This window comes from Megachile rotundata, chromosome 13 (assembly GCF_050947335.1).
Source record: "Megachile rotundata isolate GNS110a chromosome 13, iyMegRotu1, whole genome shotgun sequence".
NCBI classification, from domain to species: domain Eukaryota; kingdom Metazoa; phylum Arthropoda; class Insecta; order Hymenoptera; family Megachilidae; genus Megachile; species Megachile rotundata.
Window position 1 is genome coordinate 6,332,789 of NC_134995.1, and position 17,418 is coordinate 6,350,206.

General features: G+C 34.6%; 1 long non-coding RNA gene across 1 annotated transcript; it reads left to right on the forward strand.

The window, feature by feature from the left end:
* Positions 1-1,207: 1,207 nt before the first annotated feature.
* Positions 1,208-2,897, forward strand: LOC143265583 (uncharacterized). Its single transcript, XR_013040197.1, has 4 exons — positions 1,208-1,526; positions 2,422-2,498; positions 2,566-2,666; positions 2,771-2,897. It is a non-coding gene; the product is annotated as an uncharacterized LOC143265583 (long non-coding RNA).
* The last annotated feature ends 14,521 nt before the right edge of the window (positions 2,898-17,418 follow it).

Below are 17,418 nucleotides of genomic sequence, written 5' to 3' on the forward strand. Positions count from 1 at the left end.
CAGATGGACACGAACTTCAAAGTGAACGAAACTCGGTACGCGTTAAATTTACCATGCAGTGATGATGGTTATAAAGTTACACGTACGGGAAAGAAATGGTTCTGGAAAATGGGGTTTAAGAGGAAGAGGAGAAAGTCGTAGAAAGAAATGTGTCGAAAAGTTTGGCGAATTTTATTTCAGGTCGTACCGTAAAAAAAGAATGTGTATAAAAAATGAAACACGGTTACAGGTGAATTGCTCGGTATAAACTTTTTTATCTCGCGAATAAATACCCTTTAAATATTTTTTCACTGCAATATTTCTTTGATACGTGGCTCTTTTACTTCCTACTTCTTTTTTATTTCGCTGTTGATACTCGTGTTAATTGTTTTTTTCTTCACACTTTCATATTTACAAAATTTGCGTACAAATATTTTTTATAGTAAAAATATTGTATGTGCTTAATAAAATAAAATAGTGTTTGTACTTAATAAAATATACTTGTTTATCAATTTTGCTTCTGATATATTAAAAAGTTATACTCCTTCACTATAACCTAACCTAACCTAACTTCAATTAACAAGTTAATTATATTCTCTGAGTATATTGCTAATTTAAATTAAACAGTCATATTTGTTATTAGCATTCAAAGTGTAAATCCTAATCTACTTACAAATTATTATTTACTTAATGATAAATAACCTAACCTATCCTAACCTTATTTTGAACCATGATAGTATACTTTACATATGCGTTGCTGCACATATTTTTAAAAATAATAAATTTAAGTAAATTACTAGTGATTTTTATTTCAAAGAAATGAAAGAAGATTCATATATATTTTCTTAACTTTAAACACACTTTACATTAAAAGTCTACAAGGTACCATATCTATAAATTGTTAAACATCTATAATTTAAAAATAGCAGAAGTCCCAAAGAATAAATACGTGAAGTTAACTAGTTGTATAAAATTATAATTTTATTAAAACTGTATGTAAAATTTTCAAGGTAAAAATATGATCAGTTTTTCTGTTCGACTGAATATCGTGCACCTGTTTATCGCAACCTAACCTATCCCAATTTCATCGTTTCCAGACCATTTATCGGCATTCCCACAATCCATTTTTCCCCTTTTACGCCCATCATATAACACCGCGCAGACGATGAATTGACGAGAACAGAACAACATGGAAGCACGTTTCAATTCGAATTCAGGATAGCCAACATCGTAGCGCCTCGCTGTAATATCGCGAAGTTGTTGATAGCCACGGGAACCGGCGGTCGTAACCCGTAAATAACACAGAACACGTGAAAACGAAGACAAACCATTTACGACGAAGCCTCCTTAACATTGCAATTATTCTTAATATCGTCCGGGATAAAAGCGAAAGAATGGAGCGTAATTTTGCAATGGCGAGAAGGGTAGTTTGATCAACGCGTTGCGAAAAGCTTTGTCTCGAAATCCTCGTCTCTTGGATTTTCGCTGGATAAAATTTAAGGCGCGATGCTGGAAAAATGTTTCATTAACCCCTTGATAACTTCGAAGTAACTTTAATACTATAATACCTTCGATATAACTTGAATTCTACTCTTTGTACCTTAAGATGCTATCGAAATATTTCTCTTCTTGGTAAATTGTAACAATTCTTGAAAGAATCTTTGTATTTCATGATGTTGTTAATTTTTTATTTTTAATTTGCAACTTCGTTATAATTCATAATTTTTAATTTTCGATTTCATGTATAATTTATAATTTATAAATTATAATTTAGGATTTTGTAATCATAATATAATTTGTAATGTATAATTCGTAATTCATTAGACATAATTTTAATTACAATTTCAATTCAATTAAAATTTATAATTCATAATTTCATTCATAATATATACTTTATAATTTCAATTATAATATATTATTTATAATTTTTAATTCATAATTTCATTTATTGTATATAACTCATAATTTCATTTATAATTTGTAACTATAATTTATGTTTTATGATTATTATAATTTATAAATTCTTGTACAGTGTTGATGACATAAATAACAAACAGTGAAATTGTTAAAGAACAAAAACATAATATTGTCTTTAATATTAGCAGAGTTATTATTCTTCCTAGAAATCAAAGTCTTAAATTATAAATGTTACAAGCTTAACAAATATATAAAAAAATAAGTACATTCATATATCACAAAAAGCAGTTTAATTATAAACAACCAGTTTAATAATAACAATCACATTTATATTTAAACACTCTCTTAAAGAGTGTTACAATTTTAGTTACCTCTTAAATAATTTAATAAAAGTGCAAACTTTTATTAAGAATGCAATTCAAACAACCTATAACTTTCAATAATTAAATTAAATGAAGAAAGTAATTTTCTTGATAGCTTGTCGACTCAGCTATAAAAAGAATTTTACAAAGTTTCTGATTATAGTATCGAAGAAAACGATAGGCAACGTCAGCCTATCGTAACCGGAAGTCGAATGTTTTCGTTTGATGGCAACGCAAGAAGTAAATTTTACTGAATTTTCCGGTTTCGCGGCGATGGAACGATTTTACAGCCCTCTTACATTTCCAGAGTTCTCCCTTCAACCACGTTTCCTTCCTTATACGTCTCCCTTCTCTCGCGTTTCCTTCAGCTTTTAGAACAAATACTTAATCCGAATAATGGGTATCTACGTAAGTAAGAACTCTTCGCTCAAGACAACCTGCTTTTACGTTCGGCGCTGCACGCAATCTCTTCGATCTTTGGATCTTTTATTTTCCTTTTTTTCGCGTTTAAGATAATACGTTCTAACTTGGACGTCAATTCAGTTTTAATCCCTGGGGAGCCTTTGAAACTTCGAACGAGGACACGACATGGAGACAGTAATATTTGTTCGGTCAATGATACGAAAATATAAATACAAAAATGTAATGAATAAATCATCTTTTTAAGGTTGATTAAAATCTTGCATCTCAGTTTGTAATTTTAATCTCAAATTTTAACCTTAACCTTAAATTTAAATTAATATTACATGAATTTTTGTGATGAGATAAAAAATATATATATGACTGTCAGACTACTTAAAAATAAATATAGTTATGTAATAAATAATAACATTTTAGTACAAATTTTTCTTTTACTTGAAACCAACAAGCTCAAAGTCTATTCAAATTATTAAAAAACATTTGAAAATATTCCCAATTGGAAACAGAATTTATAGGAAAAGTTTTTTGTCAAAGCAAATACTGAATCGATCAATTTAAAAAAAAATAAAAATTCGATACTTAATAATTATCTGATAGCATTTATGTATGCAAAATTAATATAGATAGCATATTAAAGTTGAATAAAACTGATTGTTAAAATAATCTAGCACTAAATCCTTGCAACTAAAATATATTAAAGAATATTCAAGCCTTTCTGCGAAATAAATTTGAAAAGATCCTTGCAAGCGATTACTGAAACAGCCTGAAAGAATTTTGATTGAAGTCTAAAATGCTGGTATTTAAGGATTTTATTAATCTCCGACCCTTAACGTAAATCCCGAAATTCTTTTCGCGTTTTCTCAATAAACTGAATGGTGGCGAGTTCGAAGGAACACGTTCGTTCTAATGAAGAGTAATTCCCTAGAATATTAATGCAAGCATCTGAATACACGGTTAACAGCTAATGCTTCGCATTACCGTCCACTGGAATACGTTTCGCGATATTTAAGATCTTTCACAAAGTTGGAGAGCGCACAAATGAATAACACGGGCCAGTTGCCATAGCTGTAGAGGTTGGTACGATTTGAAAGCCGCTTATATGCGCTCTTCAACAGTGCTCTACAATACCATGGATTGCCATTAAGTATAATCCTACGTCCATGCGTGGTACAAGCCCCGTATATTATTTTGCTCGAAAACGCAGTGATTCGTGAAACGCTTTCCTTTCTGACGATCTCCTTCAAACTTCGTTAATGACGGGGACTCATCGGCACTTTACGTAAAAGATCTTGTGAAATTTTTGTGATGTTCAATGTGCTTCTAGATTATATTTGTAAGACGTTTGTGAAGACGGGGATTCAATAGCTAGAAAGAATTTATAGAAGATTTGCATCTGGGGGTTAATTAAACTTGTGACGGTAGCGAACCTCTTTCCTGAAAATTTGAACCTTTCTTTAATTTCTGAGAGTTTCACTTTCAAGGTTTATATTTATAATTTTCTGAATTTATAAATTTTTGAGACCATCAGTTTAAAATATTTTTTATTAAAAGATTAGGAAATTTAAAAATTATATAGTTGTAGATGCTGCTCTTAAAAATGACAATATTTGCAAATTTTCAGTCTATTAAATTTTTAAATTTCCAATTTCAAAAATTGATATTTACAACTCATAAATGTCTACATTTTCATTTTTATAATTTTACAATTTTTCCATTTAAAAATTTTCCAAATGTTCAATTTTCATGTCCTCCCAATTCCTACTTTTGCACCCTCGAGTCACAAATTCCAACAAAAGCACGTTAATAAATCCCGCCCGTAATACAGGAAATCTGACATCTTAACGAGTTCGGTTGTTCCACTCCAGATTGAAGAGAGTGCATAATTGAAAATGTACGCGACGTCGCGTCCTTTAACATTCCCAAAAACAACCTTAACAGGGAATCAGTCATTTGTTTCTTTCGAAAATCCCAATTATTTTTATGAGTAGTATGTGACAGGAAGGGAGCCGACATTCTCCTGCAGGATTACCCCGGATGCTTGCTCCTCGCTTTGTCTCTGAGTCTCAGATCTAACTTCCGTTCTCAAGCCCTTGCCGGCAAGTGGTAGGAGGAACAGGAAGGGAAAAGGGGTTGGAGGGAGAGAGTGTTCGCTGGAGATTCGAAGGTGGAAATGAACTGCCGGCATCAACAACCTTAGTAATGACGCGGCTCCCGTGTCTGAGTCTATCTTCACTTCGTCGCTCATTCCCGAGCGCCATTCCCAAACAATGGTCGCACTTGAAGCCTGAGCTTAGCGACGAAATGATAGTTTGGACAGCTTGCTAAATGAGATGCTCCATTTCCAGGTCTTCTGCAGCCTTCCGAAAATCGAAACCCCCGTGAGCCTCAATTTTTCATTTCTAAGGGCGTAAAGTGGAGTACTTGGAACTAATGCGCCTCGTTAATTGTCTGGCAACTGGTTTCTGCTATTACTTGCTGTCTGCCGAGTAATTGCTCCTCTACTCGCGTTTTGTATGCTCAAACTCCTCACCGTATCCTCTCCACTTCCTTTATCTTGTCGCAATTATTTAAAACCAAGTGCTGACGTCTGAATGCACCTTATCGCTGCGATCATTCGACTTTACAAGGCTTCCTTTGTGTAAGATCATATTTGACCATTTTTGCATTTCTCTATGTTGAATTATCATTTGAATTAATTCGCAAAAATAAATGTGTTGACACTGGGTCTATAATAAAGAAAATTCTCAAGTTTATCTTCAGAGTCAGATTGACCCCTTGCCTTATATTTTCGTGCCACACTTATGCTGCACACTATAGTTCCAATGTAATAATTGTAATGTACAGTTGAATTTTGCATTTAATCTTACACCTTTCATAATCAAGGTTCATACCAAAATTGCCAAACCTCTTAATTTTCTTTATTAGTCTTCGTAATTAGTTAACTGTGAAGCAACTGCCCATAAAATTGTAGGTTAAAGGGTTAAAATAGGTCGCCAAAAATAATATTCCTGACGTTGATTCCATAGAAAATAGGTACGGATTTTGTTAAATAATCATACATTTTGAATTAGTACTGAAGAGTTGCTTATTGAAGAGGTGCAATTAAATTGAAACGTAACACATGACGTGTTATGTGAAACGCGTTATATCCCGAATTCTAAGATCGTGCAAAACGTATACCGAGGGTGCGTAAATAGAAACGAGTGCACACACGTACACTACGTGGAAAATCCTCTTTGCCGAAGATATGATGTCTGGGAGCGAGCAAAGCGCGAATCGTCTTTGAGGGCTCAAAACTTGAGTCAGACTCATAGATGTACTCCCTGCTTTTCCCTCCTATTCAAGAGCTATAGCGTTATCCTGGCCATGTAAACACGGTATTGAAAACTCCTCTCTTATCATTCTTTGGCAGCAAGTGCCACAATTCGAGTGCAAACCCTTTCTAGCAATAAAGTTTTAAGGACCTTCGTGTACGGTGAATTCAGTCTACGAAGTTGCAGCTTTATCAATTTCGCCTGGAAATTGTTACGTGTTGTGTAAAATTCGTTCTTTGGGATTAGATGTACATTGACCTGTTTAAGATGAACGTGAATGCTAATTTTGGTAGAATACTAAGTTTGGTAGATAAAATATCCGAGGGGCAATTATTCGCATTTTGGGTCAATAACTGCTTAAAGCGAAGATGGTTTGAACCCCTGTTGACCCTGATTCAAAGTTTTTAAAAACCTTTCTCAGTAAAATCTGAGGATATTTCAAATTTAATTGCAATTCGGACAGTTCCTGTTTCTGCATTTTTATAGGTGAAGCGTTATATGCGGTTTCAGGAAGATGGATCGAAATCTCCATACGATTACGTCCTTTTGAACGAGTTAATACTGGTAATAATTAAATCGATTTAATTCGTGGTGAAAATATTACGATATAATGAATTTTATTCGCGGATACGGATAATTAACTCATTATACTTAAAATTGAAATTGTATGTAACAATGGGTACGTATGCAATTATGCACTATATCTCTTGAAGGAATATAAAATTATTATTAATGAATGTTCGTAACAAAGATCGAGTTTCAACAAAGTTTTCTATAGAAATTGACAACGGATTAATTAAAAATTTTCGGTGCACATGAAATCATCTATCACTGAACTTCTAGAGTCTTCAATTAAAAAATTTATAAAACTGTAGAATCTAGGAATTTATAAATGTACAAATTTAAAAATTCATAATTTTAATTTTTTAATTTCATCCAGACTTTTAGTAAATATGATATTAAGTCCACAAAGTGAATATAGCAAACACATGTGAAAATGCATTATTTTTCTGTTTTAGAGAAAATTATAGTCGTACAATAGTGTTTTGATAAATTAAATCAATCAAATACTTCATTTAATCAATTTTTTCTTGTCACGATCCTATCAGGGCCATATAGCGAGACTGTAAGATATATCGAGACTGTAGTGTATTTTACAAAGCGAGTCTGTATGAAATATTTTACAAATAAAGCAAGTTTCTATCTATTCTAAATAAAACAAGTTTCCATCCTTTACAAATAAAACAAATTTTAATCCTTCACAAACAAAACAAATTTTAATCCTTCACAAATAAAACAAGTTTCCATGCTTCATAAATAAAAGAAATTATCGTTCGCAAATAAAAGAAATTTCCATCGTTTACAAATAAAGGAGGTTTCTATCATTCACAAATAAAGGAAGTCTCTGCATATCGTTCGATTAAAAATACGCATGCACACGTACGTTATCAGCGCACAATTTATTAATCAAACGAATCACGCGTAAGCTCATGCGATGGAAAACATTGGACGGTCCGCGGGAATTGAAGACAGGTGTTAAACGAACCAGCCGAGTCAATACCTGTCGTCGATTCGCCAATCGAACGACATCAACGTTCATTACATTTTACCGATATTGTGTGCCATATTATTGATCGGTCCTCACACTCGAACGGTATCCACCCTATCTCTTCACGGTGGCGTACAAACTATCGGCCAACACAGAAACCTACCTATCGAGGTTGCCGTGGACGAGATCGAGATCGGTATTCTCTCGCAACGCGAAAGCCCCGACTACAAATAGGAGATAGTCTTCGAACGATAGGTTAGACCAAGCTCTCCCGAGGGCTTTTTGCTTTGTGTCCCAGTGGTAGGAAGGTCTCGTTTAACGACGCCCAACGAACGGAGCCGGTCGAACGAAACCGTAATTAACCGCAGTGAATAAGCTTCCGAATTTAATTAAGGATATTGAATGGTAGCTGGGTAATAACAGGCGGCCCGACTATATTGGCTGCGGTGTCACAAAGCTAGGCAGGGTACGGCACGGCGTATCATGCTCAAAGCTCATCCAACCGGCTCTTTGATGTGGTCGCGGCCAGTGCGAAAGCGCGAAGCACAAGCAGACAGTGTACGAAAGCCGAGGGAGGAACCGATGGATTCGCTGCTAGGTCCACATAGGGCTTATTCGCAGACTTCCGCCATCGAACTTGCCGAAGAAGTGCCAACTTCATGTTTCTTGTACAGCGAAGTTGGCGGTGCACCATCGACTGCGTTCTTGACGTCACTTCTCTGGGACAATTGTCAATGTCACGTAGCTGGTAGATAAATATGTATTTATACTCATTTGATAGCTAATTATCTATAACTGATAGATAACTGTAACCTTAAGTTTGAACAGAGGAGAAGCTTGTGATTGTCTTTTGGATTAAACCTTGCACATTTTTATATTTCATTATATATTTAAGGTTTCTTGGAAATTATAAGATTAATCTTTTTGATTAATTTGATCTGTGGTGGTTTTAATGTATGTGGGATTGATTATGAACACTACTATTTACATTCACAATGAATGTGTTAACAGTTGCATTAATCTTAAATAATATCGTTAAATAATATTATAAAAGAATGAAAGAGTGAAATGGTGGATCTACGAAACAGTAAAATGGTTATGGTAAAATTGTAAATAAATAACACAATTGTAATACATAGTTAGAAGTGCAGTAGTATAGTAGAATATTAATGTAATATTAAAATAGTGGAAACAGTCAAATAGTAGAATAGTAAGATGGTAAAATGGTAAAATGGTAAAATGGTAAAATGGTAAAATAGTAAAATAGTGAAAAAGTAAAATTGTAAAATAGTATAATAGTAAAGTAGTATAATAGTAAAATAGTATAATAGTAAAATAGTATAATAGTAAAATAGTAAAATTGTAAAATTGTAAAGTGTAAAATGGTAAAATATTAAAATATTAAAATATTAAACTAGCAAAATAGTAAAATAGTAAAATAGTAAAATTGTAAAATGCTAAAACAACAAAATAGTAAAATAGTAAAAGTAACAACATAGCTGTGTAGTACATTTAGTAGAATTGTAACATAATAGTGAAATTTTATAGTAAAATAACACACCAGTATATTAAAGTAATAGAGTAATAACATAATACTAAAAAATAACACTAAAATAGTAGAAATAAACAGTGGAATAATAACTTAATAAAATAGTAAAATAGAGATGTACTAGTACAGTAAAACAATAATACATACAGAAATATAATTGCATAGTTGAATTAGTGGATCATCAGTAAAGTGTAGAAACATACTAAAATAATAGTACAATAAAACACATGACTCCATTTAATTTCTAATTTTTATAATAAAGCGTCAAAATTCCAAAATCAGTGGAAAGTGATACCACTAAAAATTACTAATTACTCTCTACAAACCGTATAGAATTTAAAAAAAAAATGTCACTACCTTACCATGTTTTTCTCTCAAATAACATCCCTCGCACGTTCCCGTTTCTATACGTTGTAAAATATCTACGATGTCTCCTGTAATACGATTTGCATATTATCATTGACCCCCATTTCACCCCCGCATCCGAACCTATTCATTGGTCCCGCTGTAATACCTCTTCGCATGTTACGTATTATGCGTCCGTACGACGTCATTATAATACTTCAATGGCATAATCCCCTATTGTAAAAGTCCGCGCCCAAACTCGCCGCGTTTCCACCATCCGTATATCCTACATAACATTATTCACGTTTGATGCATTTGACCCAACGGTCGTCACAGGCAACCGCTTCCATGAACGAGAAAGGACTTGACGGGCTGTCAGGCAAATTGGCTCGTTTCTAATCACGCTGCAGGATAAACGGGTCTGTCACATATTATAATTGTCACAATGTTATTGCGTTATCCATTTTCTTTTCTTAATTATTTTATCATTCTCGTACAATTTAATACAATCTCATTTTTTCACATACTTGTGTTTTTACAATTTGCAAAAGATTTTTATTATCTTATGTTATTTCTTTAAAGTATGTTCTTTCTTTCTTTTCTTATTCTTTGTTTACGCAGTATCATTTGTACTATATACTCTTGATAGTGATGTATTTGAGAATACGGGAGAGCTATGACTTTTTTCAAAAATTACATAATAATGTTTTAATTTACATATGCACTTTATTTGAGTATGTTCAAAATAATAGAGAATCAATGTCAATTATAACGAAGATGCATAAAAGTTTGAATACATGAGATGAATAGATTGAGGTTAGGAACGAACATATGTGCTGACAAGCGTCACATATGTGATTTCTATGGCTAAGTACTACCTCTACATAGCACTAGTTAACAGTAAATATTTATGAAATATTGTAAGAATTATGAACAAAAGTGTCGTTTAACGAAACGAAACCTTCTGCAGAACAAGTGGATTCATAAATTCGAAATATAATTTGTTTGACCGAAGATAGGTCGAAAGAGGGAGCACTGTGGGAAGCAAGAAGAGCTTGCCTTCGGAGACGTATGAGAACAATTTCCGGGCAAAGCGGATTCATCAATGCTGGAGGACTGGATTTAAGATTCCCCTTGCATCGTGGAAGGACGAGGGTAGGCAGAGGTAAGCAGAGGTAGGACCGAGGTAAAGGGTGGAACGAAGATCGAGGGATGCACCTTACAATCTCCGCAGACTGACGCTGCCGGTAAAGAGTATAAATGGCACGTATAAGACGGGCGTCTTCCTCGTCGTCGGCGTCGAGGACGTCCCGGTGGCTGCGGTGGGTAAGGGGACGACGTGCAGCTGAAAATTAATTTATTGGAATCGTAATGGAAAATGCTGGCTTCGTGCGAAGACTGGCGAAAAATGGATGGAATGAGGCAGAGGAAGCTGAAAGAACTCGTAATTACAGAAATGTGTTTCCTTCCTCGAAGCTTCTCCATTTATGGATTTGCATGTGCTCGGGAACGAGAAAAACTTGCATGTGTATTTCGTTGCTGAATTCTTTTGATCTATTCTCGGTGCACGTTCATATTTCATGCATATTAAAACCTTTGTAAATTAGCATCGAATTTCAAAGATTTATTACAGTTCAGCTTAATTGGATGTTAATGTTCAACGTTTTAATATTACAGGAATTTTCTTTGTTGTGCTTGATCAACGGGCCTGCATTAAGCTGGCTAAATTAGAGTTTAGAGTGGCGAAGTTCCTATACTGAGAAGTTACTAAGCGTTAAAATTTCAGGAACTCAAGCTCTCGAAACTCTAAAGTGTCAAATACTTGAAATTCCAAAGTTTCGATGTCTCGATTGAAGTGTTCCGAAATTTCGAAGTAATGTTCAAAAATTTTCAAGCCTCATGATTCGAAAAAAACAAGAAATTTCAAACTTGCATGATTAGAAAAATTCTTTTTTGAAGTTCTAAGGTTTCGAAGTTTTAAACTCTCAAATTATTAAAATTGTAAAATATTAATAATCTTAAAACCTGCGAAAAAATATTGAAATGATTAGAAGTTATTATCTTAAAAATATTTAAAAATAACATCTATAACAAAATTTTGAACACTTACGATAAATCATCCTACATATTTTGACTAGCCAAAAAGATTAATTAATTCTAAAGATTTAATATACTTTTCCAAATCAATTTTTAAAAACACATTAACCTCTTGAAATATAATATTAAGTTATAATTATACAAATTCTCATGACGCATGTTACACGTCAAATGGGACAAACCTGATTTCAACCACAAAAGTAATTTAATACTAATTATAATTCTAAGACCACAAAATCGAAAATATTCCGCCAGAAGAATAGATTGAGGGGTTAAATATAAAGAAAAAGCAAAATAATATTAATTAACTAATATTTAATAGCGACAAAACATTTTCTCTGCCATACAAAGTTCGACATCCATGAAAAGAAACGACCCGATGACAGTAAATTAAGACGTGGCGCGTTCAAATTATGAGATACCGTTCAGAAGCTCCATAGAAGCTGAAATAGGCAGAAGAACAAAAGCTCCGAGCCAGGGGAAAGCTAAGAAAGTGCTGGAACTGACACAATTCCGTTGCTTTGACACGGGATGTGCCGTAATATGCGAGGACTTCAAGGGGAATACGATTCCAAAGATCTCTGTTTATTGTATAGAAAGCTACCCCTTTTGCTCGGTTGAATTTCGGGACAGGGCAAATTTCTACGAAACAGACTACCTTTCGTGGAAAGGTACAAACGAATCTTGGAACAATTCAGCTGACTGAATCATTACGTTATTTAATTAAACTACTGGAATGATTTGTTTAAGCACGACACAAATAATTGTGCTTAATTTATTCTGAAGTTTGTATAGTTAAGTTATAATTTATACATGATAGTTATTATAGTTTCCATAATACTCCACATCAAGTTTTAAACTATCATAAGTTGGGTAATATTTCACATCAGGTTTTTAGTAATTATAATTTGTATAACAACTCATGCTACATTTAATGTCTAAATTATAGTTTGTGTAATATCCCATATAGTTTTTATAATCCTAGTCACAGTTATTTTTATGAAAAAATTCAACACAGAAGATTTCTCATTGTGTAGGAGTCATTTATGCGTGTATTGTACAGATCGATTATTATTAAACTCGTAATCGCATTTTCCGGGTGCCGATCAGGTAGGCCAATTAATTACCAGGGACGATAAATTCGGCGGAAAAGGGGGTTAAGATAATAGCGAAAAGATAATACGGTACCGACGCTAATTTGCACCCTGGCCTTTCGATCCGTTCTCCGCGGCCCGAGTAGCTAGGAATCTTCTGATTAAAACGTTATTTATTACGTCGAATTCTTAATTTCGCAGTGGGCGTGGTCGTAATTAAAGGCTCGGCTCGGCTAAAAAAGGGCCGAGCGATGAAGGCAAGCGTCGGACAGAAATTAGCTTCGAAATGTAAAAGTTACCCCTTTACATCGTGGACACCAAACGCACACACGCGCGTTGTAATTAAACGATCTTATGCAGCATACTAACTGCCGCAATATTTCCTTGCACTTCCGGCGTGCACGCCTAGATTCTTGCGTTTTAATATAGCAACAACATTTAACTGGCACTTTACAACGCTCCCAGGCAAGACTTTACCACCCCCGTTGTACCGTGAGAGGTTAAGGGAAGTTCGCGTAAACAACTTCTTCGCAAACTTCTCTCCTTGCAGGCACCTTCGGCTAGAATTTCGAATTTCTACCACCCCTGTTTTAGCCATTTCTTCTTCTCCCGCGTACAATTACATGAAACATGATCTTAAATAAGTTTTGATGTCTCGGACGTGACATCGAGCTCGGTTTTTTGACTGATAGGAGTCTGCGACGTAACTGACCATTTAGGGGAAAATTGGCGTGGGATTTTGCCGATAATGAGGTCAGTGTTGAGGGGGATGTGTCAAGGTGAAATCGAGTAGCTTGAACGGTGGAAATTATAGTAAATACTGTGCCCACAAGATGAGCTCTAGGTAATCAAAAATCAAATTTACTTTTCTTATTTTTTGTCTGATTGCGAGAAATAATTATTCACCCTTGATAGAAGTATTTGTAAAGTGGGCAATATTTTGCTTTAATGTTAATATTGTTAATAGTAATTTAATATTAAATCTACCAGCGTACAATACATACTTAATTTGAAATTATGGGATGAATACAAATGATGAAAATTAATATATAGATTAATTATTTTAACGAAAACCAACACAGATTTCAAGAACTTCAAAAAATTATTCTAGAACGAATTTTGAATCTTAAAGTAAAAAATTGCAAAGGGGTTGTTTGACCTTGTCAAATAGTCACAGATGCATCATGTTGCCAAAATAATATTTATGCAATATTATATTCGTATGAATCTTATTAACCTTAAGATTGTATTGTTACATAGTAGAAAATATTGTTATCAAAAGAATATACAAAGAAACGGAAATAGAATGATATAAAAGCACAGTAAAATATTACTTGGAGACGTGATCCAAGTACATACACTGCAGACAGGTTTAAATCTGTCTGAGTAGTTTGCAGGTTTAAGTAGACTTAAACCTAGAGGTAGATTCGGACCCTTTACAAGTACTTTGAGAAATGTAAGAGGTGTTTTCAATTTTCAAGTACATACACTCGAACCTTGGGTTAAATGCACCCTCTCAAAGAGTTAAATGCGCATACCAAAAACAAGCGCTGTGAAATTGGCAGGGAAATTCTGCATAATATAACAGTTAAACTGTTTAGAATTTTTAATACTTCGGATACTATGATCTTCAGAATTTTTCAATCTTTAGAATTTTTTAATGTTTAGAATGTTTTGAAATTTAGAATTTGTTAATATATAGAATTTTTTAATGTTTAGAATAATGTTGTAATTTAAGTGCATCACGAAAGCAAGACCTCATTAGAAATCCTTAAAATGACAGCACAATTAGTATTATAAGTTATTCAGTAAATAAATCCCGAGACACAGTATACAATCCTTTCTTGCCACTCGAACAAATTTGAACCAGGTGAATACTGAAGTGTTTGTAGAAACAAGTAAAAAAATGCATAAAATTGTTTACGAACCAAGTCACGAGTGTTATACCGAATAAAAGGTTTAATAAAAATTCAGACTTCCGTTCGGTAAAGCACGTTTCATCATGCCTGATCGTTTATTTTTTTTTTGTTACTGTCTCTTTCTGCTTGTTGAAATGTAACAATAGTATTCACCGAGTAGCATGAAAGTTATTATTTTACAAAGAGACGATCCGTATTTCCCGTGTTTTTATAGCAGACACTCGAAACCTCTTCACTTTCGACACGCGTGTACGTGCACACGCGTGCGTGTATCTCGTATTACGCCGACAGAGGGTCGGGAAACGATGCACAGGTATTTTATGTGTTTGTTGATTTAATTGCAATTAACCGGCTCTTTATCATTCGGCAATATCGGAAACGGGAGATGTATCGGCTCGAGGGTGTAAAACGCGAAAAAGGGAGAGAGTATCAGAAGCGAATGAACCAGGGTAGAGAGTGTTATTTGTTTGCACGGATCTGCCTACCAGTGTTAATTAAATAGGATTTATATTCCTGCGTATCGTTCGCTATGCCGAAACACACGGGCCGCCTGTTAAATTAAAAATCGACGTTATAACGGAATACTTCTGCCGCGATTCCAAATAGATTCGAACTCCTGTAAACAAATACGCAAGCCGGACCCAGATAAATCGAGATAATACACGGAAAGAGGGCTGACCGTTCGAATATCGTGAGCAATGAATAAATTTCAATCAATGATTACTGCTACTGTCAAAGTCACTGCCTTACAATTTTTTCAATTTCCTCTTTCAAAACTAGGTTAATTCAAGTTACTTTAAATTCTAAAGTCATGGCGCCATTACAGTTCAAATGTAACTTAAGTCTTATATACACAAGTTTTAAATTCAATACCAGATATAATTTATACAATTAAAGATTGCTGCATACAAAACATATTTGGTGCTTCAACTTTCATTAACATCGCAATAATAATTAGTTAACTAACTGTTGGAAAAATTATAGGTTAACAAGTTAAGTCAGTTTCTATGATCACATATTCAGGATAATGCACTGTCATATAAGTATTACATCTTTAAAATCAATATTTACTGTCAAAAAATTTATTCTTGTACGAGAATTTTCATAAAAAAATCGCAAAAACCGAAATGGCAACGATGTCTCATGCGCATGCGCAACTATGATCAAATGTGCGCCTCACCCGCGAAATTTAAACGCTGCAGTATGTACAACACAATGACCAATATCGCAGAGCAAAAACAATAATAATTAAGTTAGAACGTGATTGTAGATTATCTCATAACCGATATAACATTGAAATTTTTAAACATTATTATTTTATTTAGAATTAAATATTAAAAATTTTTCACTATGATGTTTTAGAAGTTTCTTTAAAATTGTAAAAGTTTAAAACACTGGAACAAAATCTTTATAAATACAAAATTTTATACCTCAAAAATGTTTGAAAATTTTGAATATTTTTGTAAATGCATTTCCAAAGGTATAGAAACGTTTAGACACGCAACTCTGAAATTTCGAAACTTTCGATTTTATAATTTCAGAAAATATGTTGCACAATAAATTCAGCAATGAAAAATGTCTACGGTACATTGTTCCCTTGACGCTCCAACGCGCGCTTATTCTGCTTAATGGTTAATCCAGCGCTGACAGGCAGATAGATACTGAAACGTGAATGTTTTTTAAAACGTTAAACCCCGTATCTCGCGTGTTGCGCTGTAAAAACACAATCAACGACAGCGAATGAAACAGTTGCTCATTGTTGATGGAACCGACGCGGCGTGGTTCGAAAAAAATAATTGTCGGATCAAGCCGATTCTCCTAAAATAATGCGTTAATGGAAAAATACCGGGTAAAAATTAATGTCAGGTCGTGCCGTTCCAATTTATTTCAACGAACCGAATCGGCACAAAAGTACTTATCAGTACTCGCGGACAACCAATTAAATTTGTTCGACGAAGCGGACGCGAAAAATGGAAATGATGGCGTTCCGTCGAACACGAAGAAACGAATCGCCGATAAACGCCGATTGTCGTCGCTCGCACAAAGCCTCCTTCCTATCCTCCTTTTTTTTCTCCCCTTCTGCCACCACCGTCAACCCCCTTCGAACGAGTCACTTGTGTACGCGCTTCAGTTCGGAGGCGCGAATAATTTGCACGCCCCTTCGCGCGTCGTTCCCAAGACGCTTCAACCCCCTCCGTCAATCACACGCGTCGTAATCGCGAATCGCGAACCGAGGCCAATTTTCAACGGGAATATTACAATGCGGTTTGTTAGGGACCGATTTCACGGCAAATCGGAGAATTAACCTGATTACCCGGGGTTAACGAGAAAGACCGAGCGATCACCAAAGAGATTTAATAAAGCGTTACACGGTCTTCATCGACGATTGGAGATCCGTGTACACGGCCAAAGCTTTTATCAATTAAGCGATGGCGAATGTTCCGCGGTTCCGCGCGTGGAACAAAAAAAAACGGGAAGAACGAATATGACATGGCACAAGTCATATCGACGAATCGAGTGGACGAAACGATCACGTAGCCGTGGCTCCACTTAGTCGAATGGTTTTGTGGTCGGTCGTCGGTCGTTTTTCGAGGGAAACGAAGGTACTCGAATCGTGAATGTGCTCGCATGATCGTGTGTGCGCAGAGACACAAATACGCACAGTCCGAGCGTCGTGCAAGCCTCGCTTTGATATTCCGTGTTTGTGCAATTACGCGCGACCCGTTTCCAAGCGGACGTTGATCGAATTAAGGTGCATTATGATAATCTGATTCGATACTGCGATGCCGCATGGACACATTCCGCATTAATCATTACCGCCGTAAAACGGAGCAATTTTATCGAATCAATGTTACGGTGAAAAGAATTCTGTT